General features: G+C 36.8%; 1 pseudogene; it reads right to left on the bottom strand.

Moving 5' to 3' along the window:
• Positions 1-2,158: 2,158 nt before the first annotated feature.
• On the bottom strand, positions 2,159-2,258 carry LOC138812016 (U6 spliceosomal RNA; annotated as a pseudogene).
• Positions 2,259-21,658: the final 19,400 nt, after the last annotated feature.

Here is a 21,658-nt window from a genome sequence, read left to right as displayed (position 1 = left end):
GTGCACAGGATTACTTACTGGAGATCCACTTGCACTGGAAGCATGATGCTGAACTATTGTTTGCTGATTCTGAAATATTGCTTTGATCATTATATTCTCCAAGAAGAAACAATGAAATTTAATTGATATCAAAGGACTACTAATATATTTTGACTTCTCATTAAGCATCTTCAATCATCAAAATCACCTGAAGAGAATAGATAGGCCTACTTTTTTTTTTTTTTGGTCCGGTCCTGGGGCCTGAACTCTGGCCTGAGCATTGTCCCTCAGCTCTTCAGCTCAAGGCTAGCGCTCTACCACTTGAGCCACAGCGCCACTTCCGGCTTTTTTCTTTTTGCTTATGTGGTGCTGAGGAATCGAACCTAGGGCCTCATGCATGCAAGGCAAGCGCTCTACCACTGACCCACCTTCCCAGCCCAGGCCTAATTTTTTAGATGGAAACAAGTGTTTAAAAAAAAACAAGTATTTAGGTAGTCATACAAAGGAATTCTATTTTACTACTGCATTATACATTTTTTTCTAATGTTGGTTACCAATAAATGATGGATCTATTAGAAAGCTCTTAAAGCTCATATATTGAATAGTAATTTCTCTTACACTATATCTTTGTATTTCCCAAATCATTTACATAGTAGGCTTTGTTTCCTATTTTCTCCTTCCTAGAATAAGCTGCATATGAAGACACCACTGTCCCTCATTTTCAGTCTGTGCATTTTAATACGGAGGAAAATCTTTCCTCTGCTCTCTATCAATTCAGTACTCCCCAGTTACCATAATTTAAAATAGTAAAAATGGAAAAAGAGAAAATAAATCATGGTGAAAAAACATGCAGAAAATTCACCGGATTTTTCTGACCATTTCAACCTACGTGACTATTGGGGAAATACATGGACACCTCATTCCCACTGGTACTCAAAGTCTCTGGTTAGGCAATTCTGATGAAGACAAGGAACAAGATGAAAACGTGAGGAAGGTATCAATTGCAAGAAAATAATGGAGAAGAATCCATGCAAATTTCTTCTTTGAGATGCTGAAATTAATCGGCTTACTATAGTGCTGAGACTACTTTCCAAAAAGGCCACTCATATGTATACTAGAAATGAGGTAAGTATACCCCTCTTCATCGGGAATCCTAGAGTGGACATTTTGACATTGTCCATGAGTTGGTAGCTCAAGGCAGATATTCATGCAAGAATTCTGAATGGCTTGGCACCCCTGCACAGTGCGTATATGTGGAATAATACCAGAATGGATTCTTTCTTACTTCATCATGATTCAGATACCAATCCCCAAACTAAAGGCCTCTTGACCTCCTTAAATATTGTTTCTTGGGATAGAAATAGCAAAGATACGCTGTATCTCCTTCTGTTTAAACATGATTTCAAAACGGACTGAAGAACAACTTGGAAGAAACTGCATTTGATATTGCCAAAAGCATAAGTATGTATCACTAACTCTTTGAAGTTGTGGAAGGCTGTACAAATTGTTCTCCTATGTAGTAATGGTTTGGTTAAGTTTCTTAAATTTCAAAAGTGCCAGTCCATCCTTTCTGTCCCTACAAAATATTTTCAAAATACAAAATAACAGCAAGATCTTAATTTAAAAATTAATGGATTCCATGTTATTCTTCCACGTGAATTGCCTGACTTTGATGACAAAATGTATTCAAGAGTTGTTTGTATGCATCTATAATGATTTCTGCAGAGTTTGTGATTTTTTTAATTTTATCTTATTTGTTGAAAAGAATAGTACAGAAATTAAAGATATTCCTGGTGATTGTCTGAAAAAAGTATCTATGTTTGTATAAAGTCCATAATCTATTTCATTGTCTTCTAGATATAATACTTTGAAGTCTACATTGTTTTATAATATATAGATTCATTAATAAATGTGTCCTTTCAGATTACATTCCATATAGGAAAAGTTTAAGATTCCTTTTTCCTAAGTCTTTATATTATTTTATTTCTTTGGGATAAAAAGATAATGTTATCTAATTTCAAGTATTGTAAAGGTTATGCTATGTAAGGGCCTTTCGAAGGTGAAAGTTTAATACACTGATGTCAAACTAACCTTTAATTCTATGAATTTCAGGTTTTGTTACACTTGTATTTTTGTAATCAACTTTTTAATAACTGTTTTTCATTGCATTTGAAGAATGAAAAATATGGAATAATTCACAAATTTTCATGCCCTCCTTGTGCAAGTGCCATGTTAATATCTGTATTGTTGTAATTTGTGTAGACCTGCTGCTGAAGCATGGAGTATCCTCTAAATTTAAGTAGTTAACGATGTAATCTTTATACAGGCATATATCCTTGGTTGCCTATTTGTAACAAGGAACCTTTATTGTTACTAAAAATGCTATTGATCTTATTTCTCTAAATTTCTATGTATAGTGGAAAAAACTTATATTGTTTGGTCGATTGCTCATATTTGCAATTTTTTGTCAATGACTATTTTGTCGTTTTCATTTTAAATTTGATCATATTTTGAAGCCTTTATAGCTAAGTTCAAAGGTAATGGCTTTTCAAGCACTTATTTATCAACTGAGTTAGCTTTGTGGAGCTAATGGATTCAAAGTAAGCCTTGCTTAAGAGCTACTTCTAAACTTCTGCAGCTTAAAATTTTCTAAATGAGGTCTCAGTGGTACAAATGTCTTTCTGTCCCTTCACCCTTCTTCTATGTAGGAACAGACCAACCAGAATATCTTACCTGACAGCATAGATTGTCTTACTGGAACAAAACTAATCTTAGTTACAAGGGTTCATAGAGATAGGAACACTTCAGACTTAATTCTTCAGAATAGAAGGTATTTTATCAAAATATAATTGTTTATAATTCCTATCATTTCAAAACTAGCTAAAGCCAAGAAGGTAAAAAAATGTTCATATTCATGTTTACCTAATATCCTGGCCTGTCTACCATCCAACCAGGCAGGAACTTGCACTACTGATTTTCTATCACCAAATATTTCCATAACTCCTGGAGAAGTCCATATGTTTTTCCTCGATATTAGGCCTTAAATTGGTAATGTTTTAATCAAAGTGTTTCCTCTTGCCTCCAGGCTGTAAATTTACAAATGGTAAAGTTTTAGGTCTAACTCTACCAAAAACTGAGGTAGAGATAATGGAATAATACTTTAAAACAGAGTTGCCTTTGATGCCCTAACCACAACGGAACATTGCATAACAATTTCTTCTATTATATATACATATATATTTTATGTTTATATGTGCTGATCTTAAATTTCACACAGTGAATCTTACTAGAATTCATTGGTAATTTGACAAATAAATTTAAAATTATTCCCATAAATAGATTGGAACATAAATAATTAGGTTTAGAATATATATTAGAATATAAAAAGTATCAATGCAATGTTTTCGGTATAAACTTGTGATACCTTCTAAGTGTTCTTGGTCTTCTGAATTCACATAGTAAAAAAAAAAAAGCAGTATTGTTTTCCTCTAATCTAGAAGAGATTTTACACTGCTGATGTGTTTCTTATGTTAACTCGCTAGTCCCAAAGTGTTTTTTTCCCATATTTCTGAAGCGTTCTTACTGATTATACCCAAATTTTTGCTGATATGATGCCTAAAAGCTATTATTCTTCTGCAGTACCCATGGGTATGAGGATATCAGGTCCCAGTTACCTGCATCATCAGATAACATGGGCAAGACTTCTCACCTTGGCCCATGCAACATGCTAAGAGAAAGTAATTGAAGACCCATCTCATTTTCTCTTTTCCTATAATATTTCAGTGCCCCAATTCCTTGCAGGAATTAGCAGTAAGCAATTGTGAAATGTAAGGCAAATTAAAATGAAAGATGAGATCACAAAATATGACAGAAAGTACTGTAGTTCAAACTTTCAATTTACAGATGACCAGCCCATATGAGTAAACAAAATCACAAATGTCACAAGATTATTTTTAATACCCCTCTCCTAATGATGAATGGAAGATTTCAGTCCAGCATAAGTAGGCCAAAAAATAATTCCTGAATGTTAGATCCATAATTGTTCTACCAAGGCTAGGAAATCTTGACTTGGAGTTCAAATATAATTTCGAAAACCATTAATTGAGAAGACCCTTAGTACTTCAAAACACTGGTACTTCAGTAAAACTTGGTTCTGTAGTCTAAAAATGTTGTCATTCTCAAACCAATGATAAAATACATTTAATCTTTTGAAAGTATATTCCTTTTCAAATAAACTTTTTATAATCATATTCACCAAAATAACCCTTGACAAGTAGATGATAGTGACATTAAGTTTTTCAAGTGTAGGAATCAAGTTACAATAGAGTTGATTTGTTTACCCAGCACTAATGCCAAATAAGTTCAACCATTCATTAAAGTGTAGAAATAGTATCTCGCACCATTTGCGTTGTTCAGTAGGTGCCTTCCAGAAATGTGTTAAATACATCAGCCTCCCATAATTCAAACCCAAATATTAGCTAATAAAGTAAATTTCATCATATAAGAAGGTACATTTTAAAAAGTCACTAATAGTTGCCTTATCATGTGTTGCCTTATCATATATTTTCCCTATCTGTCTAACATAGTAAGAAATATGACTTTAAATCTTGAATATGAGTACTGATCAGAGATGTGACAAACATAAAATCTGTCTTCTATTGCTATCATATTCCTCTACAGTAGTAAATTTTAGTTTTCTTCTTTTTCCAAAATTTATAGGTAGTAGAAAATATCATCCCATGTAAAATAAAATAATCACACACCATTGTACAAAGCCATTTATAAAAACTGGTAGTTAGCTATAAATTCTAAGTGATGTTTAAACTTTCTTGTTGACTAAAGATTAATCTTCCAAAACGATGAGAATAAAATTATGTCTTGGTGCTTCACGTCTCCAGTCTTGCAAATTGTTATTGCAGATGAATGAATTATGGAAATATAAGCTGACATCATTTCAAGTATATGTGGGATTGAAACTCCTTGGAATGTATTAACAGACAGTTTAACAGAACGACTATCAGGAAGTTGAAACCAGAAAGGAATAATAGTAAAGACATAAAATGAATGAAAAATGGAACAAGGGGCAAGTACAGCTAGAATACTCAATGTACACATGTAATAAAGGAAGTCCTAAATCTGCAATAAATCTTGGAGAAAGGGTTGGTTGAGAATGATAGAAGGAGTGACTCTGATCCAGGAGCATTGGACAATTAGATGGACATATTTAATTGTAACACAAATGCACAACCTTTGAAATTCAGTTAAAAACACAACTACAAACAAAAACACACAAAAATCACAACCAAACAGCAATGCTTAGAGAGTATGTATATGAGCTCACAAAATTTTAAGCAGTTAATGAAGGGCAGTCATGGGAAAACAAACAAAGCTGTCCAAAGAGGGCAGTTTGGGGTAGGGGAGAGTCTTGAACAGATTTGAATAGATTGTCAAAGGTTATAAATCACCTACATCGACTGCAAATATTTTCTTCTGTGAGTATTCTCTTTTTTTTGGGGGGGGGGGGGTCCGGTCGTGGGGCCTGAACTTTGGGCCTGGACGCTGTCCCTCAGCTCTTCAGCTCAAGGCTAGCGATCTACCACTTGAGCCACAGCTCCACTTCCGGCTTTTTTCTTTTTGCTTATGTGATGCTGAGGAATCGAACCCAGGGCCTCAGTCATGCAAGGCAAGCGCTCTACCACTGAGCCACTTTCCCAGCCCCCACTCTTTGAGTATTCTTTATCTGAACTGGTTACTCCAGTCCTGAGCTACACTTTATAGCTTGTGAAGATAGAATGGAAGAAACAAGGTCAAGATCCCATTACACCACTGGAGAGAAAACAGTCCTGTATGGGTTCTCTCATCTTTCTTCACTACCTTCACTACTCTTTTCTCATACTTTTATTAAAGTAAGTGATTTTGAATTACATCTTCCCTTCTTTTTCAGAGAATTACTGTTTAGTAATTAAATGTCAATTCACAAATTTTGATGTCTTTTTTTAAAAGAACTTTGAATTTAAATTCCATTGCAACCTTGTTTCACACAGTGAGAGTATATTTCCTGGGTAAGGACAATTCTCAAGAGAACCTACAGGATTTACCGCAAGGTTTGTGAGGCTTGTTTGTTTACTGTGAAAATGAACCATATTCACCCACATTGCTCCCTCTCAACTAAGTCTACACGGATTTCTTTGCATGAAAGCCTATTTTCCCAGACAATTTTAAATGTTCTTAATAGGCTAAGTTGTTAAAAAGTTTGAACAATTAAAATTTACCTGTCATTAATTTTAAAGCTCTTTTGAAATTCCTTTATCAGAATCGTGAATTCACCAATCATAATCCCGCCCTTACCAACAAAAAGAGTTAACATGTTGTTTTCATGATATAGTATCCATGAAACTACTATTTTCCAGTGCCTTTGTTATGCATATATATGACCATATAAGCTGATGCTGAGCAAAATGAACTCCAAGATATGGAAAAAGAAATATTTATTTGCAGTTGTTGTTTTTGATGAACTATGTGATTTCTATTTTCTTTGAGATTTTCCCCTAAGGTTTATCCTCTGCTGTGTTTGATTTTGGTACCCTGTGTATTTTGTATACATTTACCTTAATTAGTTAAGGGAACAGGAACAAAAAAAAAAACGGTGAGGCAAAGGACAAAGAGCAAACCAATGCAATAGCAATTCTCACAAGACAGTAAGTTGGAAATGTACATTACAACGTCTGAGGGGTATTGTGATGAAGGAAAAACTGTGAGAAAAATGAGAGAGGGGATAACAAGTTTGAAAAGTTATGTATTCAGTACCTTCCAATGGCTATAACCCCAATGCACATCACTTTCACATTAAAATTAAATTTAAAAAATAAGCTGATGAAATAAAATTTCACTGTTTTGGTATAGTAAATATTATTCTTTATGTAGTAACTTTTTAAAAATCAGTATTATTTAGCATCTAATTTGAATTAATTACCTCTTCTTTATCAGAGGGTCATCAACTTGAATGATATCCAACTAGAAAATTTTTTCACAATATACTTGCCAATATTTTGAAAATAGAATAAATTTAGTACTTTCTTATACTAAAAGAGAAAACAGTTTAATTCTATGGAAACCCATAACTTTTAAAAGTTAATAAGTTGTTAAGAGGACAGAATGTATGTGTTCTTCAAAATTCCTATGACTAATAACTACTAATTTTCAAATTCTGAACATTCCATTCCTGAGAGATTCAAAATATACCTGTTTGCATGTTATGTAATTCTGCAATAGGTGCATTTTCCAATGGGGTGTTACAGACTGAGAAGTGAACAGAAAAAGAGCCACATTCTGATAAAGGATAAAACTATGAAGCATGTTATAATTAATTCTTCAAGAGTAAGCAGTTGTTTGTCAGATTAAGCTATTATTTCTTGACCATCAATCACAAGATTTATGCCATAAAGTCATCCTAGACCACCAGTTTCCAACTTGTAGGGTGCACCTCAAAATTCCCTTAATTCACATCAAGAATAGCTTATCTCCATTGTGAAAATACACTGCACCTCTGCTAATGTGATGCCCTCCGTGTTCTGGAAAGAACACCACTATAAACTGGGTTGCATCATTTTTCCTCCACTGGTATTCTTGGAAATATTATTTATATTTATGCTTTTTAAATATCATAGATAATAAGGATGCTAAGATTGTAAGATTACAGTTAAAAGCCTGTGAAGACTCAGGGTCTAGGTTGAAGGGGCAGAATGATGCAGGTTCCGGCCTCAGGATTATCTGAGGACTGTGTTTGAGTAATAGGAAAGTTCTTGGTATGCCGGGCTAGAGAGGGAAAATGTTCTCTCTCCCTATCTCAAAACACATGTCACAGACTCTGGGAGCTGAAGAAGTAGCTCTTCTGCTTGCTTAAGCATAGTTGAACAGCTGGTCAAGCATTTTCCTGAGATTGGACAAGTGGTTTGAGCTTGCTCTAAAATAGTTTAGATAATAATATACCAAGACAGGGCTGGGAAGGTGGCTCACTGGTAGAGCGCTTGCCTTCCATGCATGAGGCCCTGAGTTCGATTCCTCAGCACCGCATAAGCAAAAAGAAAAAAGCCGGATGTGGTGATGTGGCTCAAGTGGTATAGCTCTAGCCTTGAGCTGAAGAGCTGAGGGAAATCGCCCAGGCCCAGAGTTAAGGCCCCACGATCGGACCCCCAAAAAATAATAATATACCAAGGCATTGTCTCATAGGTCAAGTAAAAATGTATCTGTTGAAATTTTTGTGTCAATATCTTCTGACCAAATCTTGGCCACGATCATGCTTGCCTGTCTTTAAATACCCACTAACAATAAAGCATACCTTGGAGTGGCAATTGTTGTATGCACTCTGCATCCCCTGTGTCCTGGTGATTTCTTTACCCTTACCCAGGGACCCCAAGGCACTAGATGATACAACTGGCACCCAAACAGGGACCTTTCATTGTTGAATTCAGGAAGGGATATTCAGGTAAGTACCTTTAATTACAGGGTGATGGGAAAAGTTAAATCTACTCCATACTTACATATGCTTAAACATTTACTTGGTGCTTATGGTCTAAATATTACTTCTTCTGACATAGAAATGTGTATTAATGTAGTTAGGGAATGGAGTCCTTGGTTCCCCGATGAAGGAACATAGATGTTGATAATTGGAAACGAGTAAAGAATAATGTAGAAAGAGCTGTTCAAGAAGGGGAAAAGATTCCTATTAGATTTTGGTCCACTTGGGCTATTTTACATACCCTTTTTGAAGCTTTGAATAAGGAAAGATTAATAGCAGACTTAAAGAAAGAGGCCACCCCTTCTATTGTAGGTTTACAATTGGAATCTGAGGTTAAGGACACAATAGATAAGGATGCATTGCAATTAACAGAGAAAAAACAAGAGGTAAAAAAGGCTGAAAAGGAACAAACTGAAAGTGTAAATAAAATGTCTGAGCAAATGGAATTGATTTTATCAAAATTACAACATATGGAGTTGGAAATTAGCAGAGTGAAAGGAGAACCTGAAAATGTGAAAGTAAAGCAGCCTTCGGCTCCTTCACTGGCCGATGCAATTTTTACAGCATCATTCCCTCACAAAACAGAGGGCTCAGACCGTGAGTTTGATGATGAAATGCCTATTTTTTCCTTATCCTGTAATTCGACCACCCCCTATGAATGGTATATCTCAACCAGTCAGATATGAAGGTGCTGCTGTTGATGATATTGGTAAACTGAAGAAGGTAATGATGGTGTATGGTCCTTGTAAGGTCAGCTCCAGGATGGTGAGCTAACTCCACCCTCCTTGCAGCAAAGTCTCCACCCAGTACCTGCATTACCTAGGCAACTGGGACATCTGGAAGAGGTCACATCTGCATCCACTGAGGTCACATCTGAATTTGATGTGGCCACACCTCCTCTGCCCATACCCTAGATAAGGCCTAGCCCAGGCCCAGTGGCACTCTCCCGCTGCTCTTTTCTAGCTCTCTCACTGTTTTTTTCTAGCTCTCTGCTCTCTCTCTCTGTTCTCACTGTTCTTTTCTTCCTCTCTGTTCTCTCTCTGCTTTCCCAGTGTTCTTTTCTAGCTCTCAATGCTCTTTTCTAGCTCTCTCTCTTCTCTTTCTTTCCTCTCTCTTTTCCAGCTCTCTCTTTCCTAGGCCTTTCTGAACCACGTGGAGTGCCAACCTTGCCTGGTCCCAGCAGGTCTACTGAATAAATCTACCCCTTACCTGAATACCACGTGCGTGGTGCTGTTCTTACTCAGCTACCTTTTATTAAAAACCTAACATAAATGGTGGCATGACTCGGATAAAGGGCTTAAAGTCATAATAGCTCGGATTTCTCTGTTTTTTTCCCTCTTTTTACTTTTTCTGTTTGTTTTTCCCTTTTTGCTCTGAGGAATACCCACAGTTCTGATGGCTTTTTGCCAACCCATCTGTCTGCTGAAGACACAGTGCATTGATACCATTGCTGGCCTTCACATCCACGTCCACACCACTTCTCTACTCTGGTGAGTGAAGCTACTCTATGGTTCTCTGTTGCTCTCTCTAGAGGGCTCTGGGGGGAGTCGGGATGCTTTGCCTCGTCAGCTCTCCTTCACTCACCAGACTGACTCTCCTACTCATTTAATGGGGTGCTGGGAATCACGCCTGAGCCATGAAACCCCATTGAAATGTCTCCTGCACTCCCTGGAAAGCTAGAGCGCCTCATTTTTATGCCATTCTCAGATGTAGACAGTTTTGGCTACTGCAATGGTAAATGGTCAGAATTCTGTTTATTTTCAGGCTCTCTTTGTTCTCTCTCTGCCATTCATGTCCAACTTTCCCTATCTCTCCCTTTCTTTTTTTACATTTTGGCTTGTGCCCTGAAGAGTGAGATGCAGGCTGGGTCCCATGGACCCCCTCTAGGTTCTCTCTCAAAGGCTAGCCAATTGTTGTCTTGGTCTATTTGTTCAGGGTGTCTTTGCATTTTGTTTTTTTCAGAAATTCGCCATCTTGAGTTTGCCATCTTGGCCACATGGTGGCTTAAGGTTTTGGCCCCATCTGGCCCTTAACCTTCCACCAAAATTACTACTCCATTCAGCTATTCTAAGATGCCTTGCTAGCAATTTGCTTTTTTCACAGGCCCTGGTAAATGAGGCCCAACCATGTGATGTGCTTTATTAGCAAAGATGTCTAAACATTGTTTTCAAAATTTTAGGTTTTTTGTTTTGCCTTTTTTGTTTTGTGTTGTATATTCTACTGACTATATGTTTTTAAAATACTGGGCATATCTGTGCTAAAATTCTCATCACATCTAATGAGTTTTGTCATTTCAGAATATTTGTTGGCAATTCTTGATAAGCCTTTTTGTTTTGTGTTGTGTATTCTACTGACTACATGGTTCTAAAATACTAGGCATATGTGTGCTGAAATTCTCATCACATCTAATGAGTTTTGTCATTTCAGAATATTTGTCTGTCAATTCTTGATAAGAACCAGGTAAGCTGTACTTATTCTACTTGATCTCCTTGTTGCTTTAATTGGAAATAATAAAGGGCTTTTGTGGCAAAGATTGCAGTTTAAAGACAGCCCGGGCTGAAAAATCCCTAAGACTCCATCTCCCTACTAACCTGCAAAGAGCCCGGCTGCAAGCCTGGCTCAAGACTCTTATCTCTAAGCAGCCAAACACTGGAAGTGCTATTGTAACTCCAAGTGGTAGAGTACTAGCCTTGAGAAGAAGTGCTGAGGGACCATGCCCAGCCCTTGAGTTCCAACCTCCTTGAATACCAACTGGGACAAGCCATCACAGCAATGAGCAGTTAGACACAGCCAGTCTGGGGAACAAGGGAACATGGAGAGGAGTAAGAGGAGATGACACATCAGCTACTTTGTGCCTGCCCTTTCAAAATTAACCAGAGCCAGGAGGTCAGTGGAAGTAAGAAGCCTGCCCATCCAATGTCTATACCTAAATATGTATTAACTGAACAGGAATTTATATTCTTGCCTTTGTCACCTGACTTCTCTACCTAGTCACCAGATATCAGAAGTAGCTAGGGACATTTCTACAACATTCTCAGCCCCAAGTCCACCCTCTTGCCATTTATTTGCTCTCTAGTATTTTTTTCCAGCCCCTCAATGCTCATGAGACTTCTCCAGACTTCATCTAAGGACTCACACCACCAAGGGACCACTGCTGCTCACTGCCTTCTCTGGGAGGGGACCAAATTCCAGCCTTTTACCCCTATTGTCGACCCCCTCTTGTCAGCAGGAAGTAGCCAGAAATAATCCACACCCTATTTTATGATTATTAAAAGCCTGGAATGTAAGGTCTGCTCCAGGATGGTGAAAGACTCCACCCTCCTTGCAGTAAAGTCTCCACCCAGTACCTGCGTTACATAGGCAACTGGGACACCTGAAAGAGGTCATATCTGCATCCACTGAGGTCACATCTGAATTTGATGTGGCCACAACTTTCTCTGCCCATACCCTAGATAAAGGCCTAGCCCAGGCCCAGAGGCGCTCTCTCGCTGCTCTTTTCTAGCTCTCAGTGTCGTATGGTACTATAATATCAGAAGACGGACAGACAGCTGTCCTTAAACCTTATATTATGGAAGTTCCAGTTAACATAATTGGTAGAAATGTACTGGAACAATGGGGAGCTCATATTCAATTTTAACATTTTTAGATGGAGCCCATTGAGATATTATGGAAATCTGAGGAACTTCTTTGGGTTCAACAATGTCCTTTATCTAAAGAAAAATTAGAAGCAACTCATCAATTAGTTGAAGAACAGTTAACCAAAGGACATATTGAGCCGTCTATGTCACCATGGAATTTTACAATATTTGTTATTAAAAAGAAGTCAGGGAAATGAAGATTGCGGATTGATTTACAAGGAGGTAAAGCATCCATGTACCCTACGGGGGCTTTTCAACCTGGTATACTGTCGCCTGCCATGCTTCGTAAAAGTTGGCCAATAGTAGTAATAGATTTACAACATTGCTTTTTTACCATTCCTGTACATGTAAAAGATTATAAAAGATTTGCCTTTTCTTTATGACAAATAAATCATCAAACCCCTCATCAGCACTTCCAATGGAAGGTGTTGCCCCAAGGAATGATGAATTCTCCAACTATGTGTCAGATATATGTTGATAAGGCCTTAAAAACTGTTAAACCAAAATGGCCTCATATTTATATTTTTCATTATATGGATGATATTTTATTTGCAGGACCAAATGTGACAGAATTAGAAATGGTGTTACAGTGTTTACCCTCTATATTTAAAGATTTTGTATTAATGATAGCACCTGAAAAAATACAAAAAGATATGGAGGTAAAATATTTAGGATTTTTTTTTGTTTTTTTGTTTTTTTTTTTTATTGTGAAAATATGGTACAGAGGGGTTACAATTACATGGGCAAGAGAGTGAGTACATTTCTTATCAAGCATTGTAGCCTCCTCCTTAGTTAACCCTTCCCATCCCTTCCCATCTTCCCTCCCCCCCACCAAATCCCCGCCCAAGATGTAAAGTTCGTTTTCGACTTGACAACTTGTACTTCTCATTGTTGCAACAGTTCCAAATGTATCCTTATTTAAATGACTTGTTTTTCCCCTTCCATTCCACAAATTATACCGACATCAAATACAGTGAAAGCAGGGGTTATACAGTGGGGGAGTGACATACAAAGCAACAAAGAAATAATCTTATAAATACGTTAGAAACAAATGCATGAAAGAAAAAAACATTTAAATACATATCTTAGGATTCATTTTTCTAACATCACCTTGTCTGACCTTTTCTGCTTGACTCATACATATACTAGATATTGCAAATAAGGGAAATCATGGGACGTATGTTTCTTTGGGCTTGGTTTACTTCACTGAATATAATTTTTTTCCAAGTCTTTCCATTTCCTAACAAATGGGGGCAATGTCATCCTCCATGCTCCTGGATTGGAAAGATTAACATCCTGAAAATGACAATACTTCCCAAGGCTATCTACAAATTCAATGTGATACCTATCAAAATTCCAACGTCATTCTTCAAGGAAATAGAAGAGGAAATCCAAAAATTCATATGGAACAATGAAAGACCCAGAATAGCAAAAACGTTCCTCAACAGAAAGAACACTGCTGGAGGAATATCAATACCAAATTTCAAATTCTAGTATAAAGCCATTGAAATCAAAACAGCTTGGTACTGGCACAAGAACAGACCTCAGGACCAATGGAATAGAATTGACAACGCAGAAATGTACCTAGAGACATACAGCCATCTAAACTTTGATAAGGGAGCTAAAAAAATAGAATGGAAGAAAGACAGCCTCTTCAGTAAATGGTGCTGGAAAAATTGGTTTACTATATTTAGAAAAATTAAAGCTACATCCTTATATATCACCCTGCAAAAGAATCAACTCCAAATGGATCAAAGACCTCGGAGTCAAAGCATACATTCTGAAAACATTACAGGATGGAATAGGAGAAACCCTAGGTCTCCTTGGCGCAGGCCGAATTTTTCTTAATAGAGACCCGGAAACAGAAAAAATTCAAAGAGTGGTTCGACAAATGGGATTGCATGAAGTTGCAGAGCTTCTGCATGGCAAAGGACATAGTTATCAAGATCAATAGAAAGCCCACGGATTGGGAGAAGACCTTCACTAGCCATACAATGGACAAGGGTTTCATATTTAAAATATACTTGGAACTCAAAAAATTAAATCCCCCAACAACAAATCCTCAGAGAAACAACTGCCCAATAAATAAGTGGCCTAATTACTTAAAGAGAAACTTCTCTGAAGAAGAAAGAAGGATGGCCAATAGACACATGAAGAAATGCTCAACCTCCCTAGCCATAAAAGAAATGCAAATCCAAACAACATTGAGATACCACCTCACCCCAGTTAGAATGGCTAAAATCAAGAACTCTAATAACAACAGATGCTGGAGGGGATGTGGACAGAAGGGAACCTTACTTCATTGTTGGTGGGAGTGTAAACTTGTTCAACCACTTTGGAAAGTAATATGGAGTTTCCTCAAAAGACTCCACATCGTGCTCCCCTATGACTCAGCAATTCCACTTTTGGGCATTTACCCAAATGTTTACAAATAAGACCACATTAAAGCTACCAGCAGAACTATGTTTATTGCAGTATTATTTACCATAGCTAAGATCTGGAACCAACCCAGATGCCCTTCAGTAGATGAATGGATCAAGAAAATGTGCTATATATACACAATGGAAATCTATGTCTCCATCACGATATGTTGTTTGTAGAAAAACAGTGACACCTCAAAAAATATCTTTACGACGTGATCAGTTACATACGTTAAATGATTTTCAAGTTCCCAGGAGATATTATTTGCCTTAGGAATTCCTACTTACCAATTACATAATTTGCTTTCATTGTTACAATTGGAGCCTGATTTACATAGCAAAAACACTTTAACTAAGGAAGATGAAAGAGAAGTACAATTTGTAGAACAGAGAATTAAAAAAATGTTTTTACATCGAGTAACGCTCAATCAACTCATAAATGTATGTATTTTAGATACAGGGAAATACCCAACAAGAATTATACGACAAAATGAGATGCCATTAGAATGGATTTATACACAGCATAGATTTACAAACAATATTATGCCTTATGAACAACAGTTGGCAATTATTATTCAACAGGTCAGGCAACGGGTATTTACCCTATCAGGGTATGATTTATTTGAAATTATCTTTCCTTTGCCAAAATTCCAACTAAAATATTTGTTAAACCTCTCTGAAGCGCTAGAAATAGCATTAGTAAATTGTACTGGGCAATTTTCCTATCATTTTCCCAAAGGTAGATTGTGGGATTGCTTGCATGAACAACAACTTGTCATTAATAATATAATTACCAAGGCCCCTATTTCCACTGCTCTTACCGTTTTTACAGATGGCTCCAAAACAAAAAGTGCTACTGGACAACAAATAAATATTGGGTACAAACAACTTCTTAAGCCTCAGTTCAACAAAATGAACTTTTTGCTATTATTAAGATGTTACAAGGTTTTGTGGGAGATGTTAATATTGTTACTGATTCTGCCTATGCTGTAGGAGTTGTGACTAATATAACTGGAGTTACACATTCATCTAAACCCCAGCTAAACCAACTATTTAAACAATTACAAGCTTTACTACAACAACGTAATGCCAAAGTGTTTGTAACTCACATTAGAGCTCACTCTTCGTTACCTGCTACCTTGTATATGGCAATAATAAGGTTGATAAATTAGTTTTGCTTCTGCTAAACAGGATCATGCTCATTTACATACAAATGCTAGCCATTTACATATACATTATAAAATACCTTATTCTCAAGCTAAACAAATTATAAAAAGGTGTCCTATCTGCAGACCAATGCATTTGAGAGTTGTACCTGCTGGAGTAAATCCTCGTGGATTACAACCTAATCAGCTCTGGCAAATGGATATAATCCATGTATAAACCTTTGGCCGTTTTTCCTTTGTACATGTTACAATACATACGTATACCAAATTTGTTTGGGCTTCTGCCCTTATGGGAGAAACTGTTAACCACGAAATAGAACACTTATTGGAAGCTTTTGCCATTATGGGAGTGCCTGCCAAAATAAAGACTGATAATGGACCAGCCAATAAAAGTATCAGATTTAAAAGATTTTGTGAACTTTATGATGTGGTACATATTACAGGAATAGAATACAACTCCCAAGGACAAGCCATTATTGAACAAGTTCATGGCATACTAAAACAACAAATTAAAAAATTAAAAAGGAGGAAAAGGTTGGATGAGGGCATGGATATTTTGTGGATATCCATGCAAAATCCTAAAATAATTTTATATCAAGCTCTTTATGTTCTTAAAATTTTAAACTTACCACAAGGAGATATTTTAACTAGAGCTGAGCGCTATTTTGAACAAATACAAGAAAAACCTTATTTAAATGCTTCTGTATGGATTAAGATTGCATTGGATGCAGAATGGCAACTAGGAACATAATGACATAACGGGCGAGGATAGGGTTTTGTGTCTACACAGGATGGCAAACAATACTAGCTTCTTGCCTGATGGATACAGATGCGGTCCAGTGAGGACAGCCCTGTATCCTTCAAGGAATCAGCCACCAGTTGCGGAAAAAGAACCCTTAGATATGTACTTTAATGCTTTTTTCTTTCAAGCATGTGTTTCTAACGCATTTATAAGATTATTTCTTTGTTGCTATGTATGTCCCTCCTCCACAGTATAACCCCTGCTTTCACTATATTTGATTTCACTATGACTTGTGGAGGAGATGGGGAAAAACAAGTCGTTTAAGGATACAGGTGGACCTGTTGCAACAATGAGAAGTACAAGTTGTCATGTCCAAATCGAGCTTTACAACGTCGATGCAGGGGGGTGGGGTGGGGGGGGAGAAGGATTGGGACTGGGGGGGAGGCTGGGAAGGGATGTGAAGGGTAAACATAGGAGGAGGCTGCAATGCTTGATAAGAAATGTACACATTATCCTGCCCATGTAATTGTAACCCCTCTGTAGAGTATGTTCACAAATAAAATAAAATAAAAAAAAAGAAATCACCACTGCCCATCTGGGGGCAGGTTCAAAAGTTGACTGGAGAAGGACAAAAGATGTTACAATTCAATGGTAAACCTGTCACTGCTGAGAACTTGTTCCTGGCCATGTGTGCCCTGCTTACTGTAAACTCTGTCCATGCTAATGCTAATGTAAGTTATTGGGCCTTTGTTCCTAACCCTCCTTTATTGGAACCTGTTGTTTGGGGATATAACCATCTATACTCTTCTTGCTGTTTTATCTCCTCCTTGGAATAATTTCACATTTTGCAATAAGGATGATGGTAACTTTTTAAATTTTACTTACTATACTCATTCCTTGCCTGTTGTCTGGGGCCTCCTCCATGTTTAGTAATGAATTGGCAACATTGGGTTTTACCTTGGAAACGCACTTCCAATTCTAAAACACAGTTTCAGCAATTTACTTCTTGGCCATTTATAGTAGCTGGGAAAGTGTCACTGATGGCGAATTATCCTTACTTATGTGCCCTGATTTTACTTATATTGATTTAAAATATCAGCCTTTTGTGTGGCAAGAGTGTAGAGGAACATTTGGAAAAATGTTCAATAATTTTATTAATTGAGGACCTTTTGAACAGTTTATTAACACATGTTCAGAATGGAATATTACCAGATGTGACTTATCAAATGTTACTAGGATGCTGGAAGCCATTAATGGATCGCTTACTGGAGTTCGATTTATGGCCTGGGGAGATGGAGGCATTGCAGATGCTCTATGGGCTTTCATGGCTGCACCCACTGCTGTTCAGACTCATCTTTGGAAGGTCGCAGCGGCGCTGAAACCCATGATGCTATCAAATGGATCGTTTTCAGGGACGGCGAACTCTGCATCCACTTATAATTTTACTTTGTACAAATCTTATGATGCAACTGCTTGTGTAGCTCTGCCTTATGCACTTTTAGTGGGAAAATTTACATTTTCTCCTACTATTTCTTGTTTTAATTAATTGTCGCCTGTGTTCTTGCATTAATTCCTCTCTTAATTTTAATGACAGTATAGTACTATGATATTACAACAAAGAACTCATATTTGGCTACCTGTTTAATTAGGAAGAGAATGGTCCCAAAATCCTTTGGATAGTGCTGTTATTGATTTTTTTACCAAACTACTAAAATGTACAAAGCTCATGATTGGAGCCATTGTAGCTGTGATCTTCAGCTTAATTGCTACTACCACTGTTGCTGCCGTGTCTGGAATTGCCTTACACACTTCCTTACAAATTAGCACTTTGTGGAAGAATGGCACCGGGATTCACATGAATTGTGGGTCTCCCAGGTAGAAATTGATGCTCTATTACAAACAGAGATTAATATTCTTAAACAGACAGTGGGATGGTTAGGACACAAGTTATTGGTTGTGGAAAAACAGTTATTGTTAAAATGTAATTGGAATTTTACTACCTTTTGCATTACTAATGTAAAATATAATAAATCTATACATGATTAGAATGTAATACAGCAGTATTTATCTGGAAATTCTACTGCTGCTCAATTGATTCCTCAGTTACAATTTAATGTACATGAGAATTTTGGTAAACAATTCACAAATGATGATGCTTCTAATATTGCTGATGCACTTATTAAACAATTGGAAGGGTTGGATCTGAAAGAAATACTACAAAGCATTTCACATATTGCTAGTGGTATGGAAATTATGATTGTTATTATTAAACAATTGGAAGGGTTGGATCTGAAAGAAATACTACAAAGCATTTCACATATTGCTAGTGGTATGGAAATTATGATTGTTATTATTTTGTTTGCACTTGTACTGTTATATATGATTTTTATGAAGCCAATGCAAATATCTATGATAACTCTGTGGAAAGCTTTACTTTTAAAACAAAAGAAAAAAGAAGGAAATTGTGAAGACTCATGGTCTATGTTGAAGGGGCAGAATGATGCAGGCTCCGGCCTCAGGATTATCTGAAGACCGAGTTTGAGTATTAGGAAAGCTCTTGGCATGCCGGGCTAGAGAGGGAAAATGTTCTCTCTCCCTATCTCAAAACACATGTCACAGACTCCTGGGAGCTGAGGAAGTAGCTCTTTTTCTTGCTTAATCATAGATGAACAGCTAGTTAAGCATTTTCCTGACTGGTTTGAGCTTGCACTAAAATAGTTTAGATAATAATATACCAAGACATTGTCTTATAGGTCAAGTAAAAATGTACTTGTTGAAATTTTTGTGTCAATGTCTTCTGACCAAATTTTGGCAAAGATCATGCTTGCTTGTCGTTAAATACCACTAACAATAAAGCACAGCATGTAGTGGCAATTGCTGTTTGCACTCTGCATTCCCAGTGTCCTGGTGATTTTGTTACCCTTACCCAGGGACCCCAATGCACTAGACATTGGCAAAGGCCCACCCAGGCAGGAAGGTTCTCTAGATTCTTATCTCCAATAAAGTTCTTAGGAAAAGCCAGACACAAGTGAGCTGAGGTTGAAGTGGTAGGGCACGGGCCTTGAGCATAAACAGGCTCAGAGACAGTGTCCAGTCCCCGAGTTCAAGCCCTAGGACAAACAAATAAAACAAAAACGAAAATAAAACAAATCCCAAACCTAGCATTTTTCTCACTGTATACAGAGGCACGTAATTAAGGAAATTGCTTCCTGTCTTACATACAGGTAGAAGAAAGAAGATGTCACACAATTATTCTCTTCATACCATGTTATACCAAAGCTTCAAAAAATCGCGCTTTTTCTAAATTTATAAATTAATATCATCCATTTTTTGCCAACTCTGTCTACATTATTCACATTATCATTCACATTATCATTTTATACATGAAGTTTTGGAATTATCTACTAACTGAGTTCTAATTATAACTCTCATGAAAGAATATTCTAGGCAAATAGCATGCAAGAAACATTTGTAAATTTGTCAATTAAACCCTCTACTTAAAAAGGATTTTGTAGTATCTGATAGAATATGAAATTACAAACAAAATCAAAACATTTATTTTAAATCTAAACTCTAATTTAGCAAGATCTACATAGTGCTACATTAGATTAACTTTGCTATTTTTCCAAGCTTAAGCTTTTGTAATCCTTCTTCCTTTCCTTGGAATCTATTAGAATGATGATCACTTACTTTTTCACATTTTGGATGGGAATCATGAGCCATTTTGCATCTAAGAATGTTCATGAATGAAGAGAACATTTCAAACACAACTGAGGATTATATATGAGTTGCATTTCAATAGGAAACATGACTTCTGAAAACATAATGACAAAATTAGCCCAAACTTACAACTTTGTATTCATTTCTTGTTTGGTTTGTTTTATTAAGACAAAATTATACTACCTGGTCCAGGGAAGGTATCACTGTGTAATTCCACTATCTAATCTCCTGTCTTAGTCTGAGTGCTAGAATTCTAGCCTTGTATCACATTGCCCCTCCATAGTTTCTTGGTTTATTTAATCTAGATACAGACTAGCAATTCTGAATTTCTCCAGTAATATTATCCACTATACTGCTCAGAGTGTTCTTGTACACTTTTCAAAGATGTTCTAACATTTGACACAGGATTTGAACATTTTCAGATGCACCTGAAGGAGTCTCTGATTCATTCCTCCATGGACCTGATGACATTAATAATGATTACTTGACTCTATTACTATCTCTGGTCTCTATCTATGTAATATTCTTAAACTTTTGGAAGAAGGTTCACTTGAGGACTTTCTAACATTAAAAATTATCATTTGATTCTAGTCTTACTCGGGACATATTTTCTATTGTTTTCTAAATTTTTCCACATATTCTGAGAGTTGCTTAATATGTGTATTTGTGTGTGCACATATAAGTGTCTCTGTATATGTGTGTATGATTGTATGTATGTATGCAAAAGCCTCAAGATCTTATTCAGCAATCTTGCTCATGACTGGTATTCCAATACTTGAGCCATTCTTCCAATCCAGCTTTTGTTATTGTTTCTCAAAGACTGTTCTGCCCAGGCTGGATGCAAACTGACCTTCCCAGACACCTTTACATTCTTAGGTTTTATTTCTCCAGGAGTATCAACTTTTAAATTACAAACATTTTCGTGAGTGTAAAGGCTAAGCTGTAGCCTAGATTTTTAACTTAAGAATTCATATAAAGATACATGAGCATGCACATTATATATGCTGTGTGTACACTGTTAGAAGTGTGATCCTAAGCTGGATGGTGGTGAGATCTTCAGATAGGGTTCAAAGCCAGGCCGGGCAGGAAAGTCCCGGAGACTCTTTTTCCAATTAACTACAAGAAAACTGAAAGTGGCACTGTGGCTCAAGTATAGAGTATTAGCCTTGAGCTGAATAGCAGAGGGACAGCTCCCAGGACCAGTGTTCAATTGCCAAGACCACCACCAACAAAAAATACATAAGTAAAGGAAAGAAAATAAATGTGATCTTATCCACCAGTTCATGGCTAGTATAATCCCTGCTCTCTCAGGATGGACTTTTTTTTTCCAATTAAGTCCATGCTCTTATATCTGAGTTGCATTGGAAAGAGAATTATGCTTCCATTCTACTGTCTACAAAGTTGGGTGATTAGCAAGCGTGATTTAGAAAGGGAGTGGCCTCATACTTCCTGTTCCACGTACGTGTAATGCTTTC

The sequence above is a fragment of the Dipodomys merriami genome, unplaced genomic scaffold (genome assembly GCF_024711535.1).
Source record: "Dipodomys merriami isolate MVZ:Mamm:240054 unplaced genomic scaffold, mDipMer1.0.p SCAF_557, whole genome shotgun sequence".
In the NCBI taxonomy this organism is placed as follows: Eukaryota; Metazoa; Chordata; class Mammalia; order Rodentia; family Heteromyidae; genus Dipodomys; species Dipodomys merriami.
The sequence above is the reverse complement of the archived record's forward strand: the minus strand, read 5'-3'. Positions and strand labels throughout refer to the sequence as shown.